This window comes from Suncus etruscus, chromosome 15, assembly GCF_024139225.1.
Source record: "Suncus etruscus isolate mSunEtr1 chromosome 15, mSunEtr1.pri.cur, whole genome shotgun sequence".
NCBI classification, from domain to species: Eukaryota; Metazoa; Chordata; class Mammalia; order Eulipotyphla; family Soricidae; genus Suncus; species Suncus etruscus.
This window is the reverse complement of record NC_064862.1, coordinates 32895693-32901118: the sequence shown is the minus strand read 5'-3', so window position 1 is coordinate 32901118 and position 5426 is coordinate 32895693. Positions and strand designations below refer to the sequence as shown.

The following is a 5426-nucleotide window of genomic DNA, read 5'->3' as shown; positions in this document are numbered from 1 at the left end:
AGAGCCAGGAGTAAAGTTTGAGTACTTTGGGGTGTGCCCCAAAGCAAAAAAAGAAACAGACCATAAAATACCTTTAATCTTATTTTCAAAGCGTATGACACCCAGTTTTCAGCAAGTTGCCACTTGCTGAAAAGTATTTGATAAGTTACTTTACACTAACATAATATTGAATAATCAGTAATTCCAGAGAAATTTGCATTTTAATGGAGTGTTGAACACAGAGCAGCTATCCGAAAGAGCCAAACTATTAAAGTGACATTTCTAACCTCCATATTTGCTCCATATCATTTCATGACTAAGTGTCTTTAAACATGCTGAACTTTATCTCTATATTAATTTCCCCAGCCCCCACTTTCATCATCTCTAGTCTGATAAACTCCCACTTATCATTCAAGACCTAGCTCACGACTATTCTCCAGAGTTTTCATCATTCAGGGAAATCATTTAGACTTTGTATGCCAAACTCAGAAGATTTAAATTCCCAATATTTTTTTTTAATCTTAGAAAATAGCATCTCCATTCACTAAGTTTGGAGCTGGAGGTTCTTTGTGACCCATTTACTTCATTACTATTTTCTCCACTTGTCATCCTGCTGATTCTATTGTCTAAATGTTTCTTCACAATTGATTTTTCTCCTCCACCAGCACCAAAGTCATCACTTGACTACTGAAATAATATGACTCATCATCACTTTGCACCCTATGTATTTCTACTCTGTAGGGAAGTGCTTCTTTGGTGAGCCATTCATCCATCAAATCTTCACTACGGGTCTGTCACTTGCTAAATGTTGACAGTACTAGTGAAACCAAGGCAGGCATATTTCTGTATCTTTTTTTTTTTGGGGGGGGGGGTTGGGCCACACCCGGTGACGCTCAGGGGTTACTCCTGGCTATATGCGCTCAGAGGTCGCTCCTGGCTTGGGGGACCATATGGGACGCCGGGGGATCGAACCGCGGTCCGTCTCCTAGGCTAGCGCAGGTAAGGCAGGCACCTTACCTCCAGCGCCACCGCCCGGCCCCAATATATTTCTGTATCTTGAACTTATATTAAAAGCAGATGAGGGGCCAGAGTGATAGTATAGTGGGTAGAGCTCTTACCTTTCATGTGACCAACCCATGTTCAATCCTCAGCACCCGATATTGTCCTCCAAGCCTATGAAAGTGATCACTGAGCACAAAGTCAGGAGTAAACTCTGAATACAGTGTTTTAGGTGTATCCAGAAAATTAAATAATAAAAAAATAGTAAAATCCAAAGCATATGACTTGGGGAAATTTAACTGGGACTGGGGTAGACACTGTTCTTTTAGGAAATAATTTCTCTCAAAAATATAACGAATAAATAGGAGTTAATTAGACAAAAAAATGGACCAGTGAAGAGAAGAAAGCATTTTAGTGTGCACAACATGTATAAATGCACGGAATAATAAATAAGCAAAAGGAGGGAAGAGATAGTATAGAGTGTAAGGCACTTTGCCAACCTGAGTTCATATCCAGCATCATATGTGGTGCCTTGAGTGTTGAAATTTGTAGAATCTCTCGCTGCACTTACTGCAGTCAGCTGCAAGTTGTAGCCTACAGGGGCCGAGGCTGGCAGGGCTGGGTGCTCCAAGGCTGGCTGAGTGGGGGTGGGGCGGGGGCTGGCTACCAGGTGAGGCCAAAAGCCCACTCAGGGAGCCAACTTTTAGTGACGGGCCTGCCCTGGACTGGTGGGGTGGGGGGAAGAGAAGTACCCTTTTTTGTTCCTCCAGGAGTCTGAGGCCTGCTGCTGTCACCTGCGGGGATTTTGGGGGTGGGGGGGATTCACTGGCCAGAGGTGGCGGGAGGTGGGGTGGGGTGGGGGAGACCCTGGGTTCAATAGAAAGAGAGAAAGGGATAGATACAAAGCAGGAAGCCTCTCACTTTTGTTTTATCTCCTCCTCCCACGCCATTCCCCCCGTGAGCCAGTAGGCACTGTTCTGGTCACTATCCTGCCCCCTCTCCGTCCAAATTTTTCCTTTTATACCTGTCATGACAAGGGGGTATGTCCATGGGGGTGGCCAGGTTCAACTGTCATTACAGTAGGGGTACCCAGGGGGCGTGACCAAGACTGATTGCCAAGTGGGTGTTATCCAAGGGGCATATCCAAGTCTAACTGCCATTACATCAACAGAATTCTCCCTTTTATTTTATTTTTTTTAATATATGTAGATTTATCCTTAGCAGTTGGTGAAGTTCATTCAGGTGGTCTGCAAAAGCCATGGTGGTTGTCAACTGCATTTATCGTCTTGATAGTTCCTTTAAAAAGGAAAAGAAAGGGGTTGCTGGGAATAGGGTTGGAGGGAGGAAAACACTGGTGGTGGGAATAACCCTGATACATTGCCACTATGTACTTTAAATATTACTTTAAATATTCTGTAAAGACTTGTAATTCACATTAATAACAATAAAAATTATTTAAAAAAATAGCTCCAAGTGGAGAGACATTATAGGGAAGAAATGAAACAGTGGAACAAACATTAACCTTGTAACTTTTTTTTTTTTATCAAACCTTTGCCTAGCCTAAGAAAATGAAAAACTCCAATCTTTAGGGTAAAGGGGCAACGAATTCTTTCTAGCTGCCTCCTGCTGATAGGGGACAGTTGTGGGGTTATCAGAGTTTTTCACTTTCTATTTCTATCTAAGGAGCAAATATTTCCTATTCAAAATTTTTCTTTGTCTCTCTCTCTTTTCTCTATATAATAAATTTATGTCCCCCTTTGGTCAATTTCTCTCGTTTTAAATTATTTCTCTTTTACATTCATTTCTCTTCTTCATTCTTTCATTTTTCTCTCTCCTTTCCACATTCAGCTTTTATTTACAATTTTTTCCCTTGAATTCCTTGGAGAATCCGGGGCTGGAGAGAGCATGGAGGTAAGGTGTTTGCCTTGCATGCAGAAGATCGTTGGTTTGAATCCCAGCATCCCATATGGTCCCCCGAGCCTGCCAGGAGTGATTTCTGAGCATAGAGTCAGGAGTAACCCCTGAGCACTGACGGGTGTGACCCAAAAACCAAAAAAAGGGCCCAGAGAGATAGCACAGCGGCGTTTGCCTTGCAAGCAGCCGATCCAGGACCAAAGGTGGTTGGTTCGAATCCCGGTGTCTCATTAGGTCCCCCGTGCCTGCCAGGAGCTATTTCTTTTTTTTTTTTTTTTTTTTTTTTTTTTTGGTTTTTGGGCCATACCCATTTGACGCTCAGGGGTTACTCCTGGCTATGTGCTCAGAAATCGCCCCTGGCTTGGGGGGACCATATGGGACGCCGGGGGATCGAACTGTGGTCGGTTCCTTGACTAGCGCTTGCAAGGCAGACACCTTACCTCTAGCGCCACCTTCCCGGCCCCCAGGAGCTATTTCTGAGCAGACAGCCAGGAGTAACCCTTGAGCAACACTGGGTGTGGCCCCAAAACCAAAAACCAAAAACCAAAAAAAAAAAAAAATCTTTGGAGAATCCAGGGTTCACTTGAATTTTTTTTTGGTCCCCCAATTCACAATACAGACCAGACAAAGGGCCTGGGTTGAGGTGTATATGGGGTGCATTTACTGTACCTCCTCTTTCTAAACAGTCAGTGTAAAGAACACAGCCTGTGGTAAGAATTGGAGGCCTTTTCTTTTTCTTTTATTTTTTTTTAATTTTTTAAAATATATATATATATATATATATATATATATATATATATATATATATATATATATATATATATAAAATCCTTCACCAGTGCAACGTTCCCATGACCAATATCCCAAGTGTCCTTCCTCCCCACCCCACACTGGCCTGTACTCTAGACAGGCTTTCTACTTCCCTCATTCAGTTACATTTTGTTATGATAGTTCTCAGTATAATTATTTCTGTGACTGCACTAAATGATCCCTATGGTGAGCTTTATATCAGGAGCTGGACCCTCCATCCTCCTCTATTTTGTCTCTGAGAATCATTACACAAATGTTTTTCATTTTTCTCAAAACCCATCGATGAGTGAGACCATTCTGTGTATAATTATCTCTCTCCCTCTGACTTATTTCACTCAGCATAATAGATTCCATATACATCCATGTATAGAAAAATTTCATGACTTCATCTCCTAATGGCTGTGTAATATTCCGTTGTGTATATGTACCATAGTTTCTTTAACCATTCATCTATCAAGGGGCATCTAGGCTGTTTCCAGAGTCTGGCTATTGTAAACAACACTGCAATGAATATAGGCGTGAGAAAGGGATTTTTGTATTGTATTTTTGTGTTCCTAGAATATATCCCTAGGAATGGTATAGCTGGATCGTATGGGAGCTCAACTTCCAGGTTTTGGAGAAATCTCCATATTGCTTTCCACAAAAGTTGGTCCAGACGGCATTCCCACCAGCAGTGAATAAGAGTTCCTTTCTCTCCACATTCCGCCAGCACTGCTTGTTCTCATTCTTTCTGGTGTGTGCCAATCTCTGTGGCGTGAGATGGTACCTCATAGTTGTTTTGATTTGCATCTCCCTAATGATGAGTGATGTGGAACATTTTTTCATGTGCCTTTTAGCCATTTGCATTTCTTTTTTGTCAAAGTGTCTGTTCATTTCTTCTCCCCATTTTTTGATGGGGTTAGATGTTTTTTTCTTGTAAAATTCTATCAGCGCCTTGTATATTTTGGATATTAACTCCTTGTTTGATGGGTATTGGGTGAATAGTTTCTCCCACTCAGTGGGTGGCTCTTGTATTCTGGGCACTATTTTCTTTGAGGTGCAGAAGCTTCTCAGCTTAATATAGTCCCATCTATTTATTTCTGCTTTCACTTGTTTGGAGAGTACTGTTTCCTCTTTAAAGATACCTTTAGTCTCAATGTCATGGAGTGTTTGACCTCCATGTTGTTCTATATACTTTATGGTTTCAGGTCTGATATGTAGGTCTTTAATCCATTTGGATTTTACCTTTGTACATGATGTTAACTGGAGGTCTAAGTTCATTTTTTTACAAGTGGCTAGCCAGTTGTGCCAACACCACTTATTGAAGAGGCCTTTCCTGTTCCATTTAGGATTTCTTGCACCTTTATAAAAATTAGGTGACGGTATATCTGGGGAACATTCTCTGAGTACTCAAGCCTGTTCCACTGATCTGAGGGTCTGTCTTTATTCCAATACCATGCTGTTTTGATAACTATTGCTTTGTAATACAGTTTAAAGTTGGGATAAGTAATACTTCCCATATTCCTTTCCCAAGTATTGCTTTAGCTATTCGTGGGTGTTTATTGTTCCAAATGAATTTCAGAAGTGTTTGATCCACTTCTTTGAAAAATGTCTTTAGAGGGATTGCATTAAATCTGTAAAAGCTTTGGGGAGTATTGTCATTTTAATGATATTAATCCTGCCAATCCAAGAGCAAGGTATGGATTTCTATTTCCATGTGTCTTCTCTTATTTCTTGTAGCAGTG

General features: G+C 41.2%; 1 non-coding gene across 1 annotated transcript; it reads right to left on the bottom strand.

The window, feature by feature from the left end:
• Positions 1–3486: 3486 nt before the first annotated feature.
• Positions 3487–3618, bottom strand: LOC126031938 (small nucleolar RNA SNORA51). Its single transcript, XR_007503744.1, has one exon. It is a non-coding gene; the product is annotated as a small nucleolar RNA SNORA51 (small nucleolar RNA).
• Between the last annotated feature and the right edge of the window lie 1808 nt (positions 3619–5426).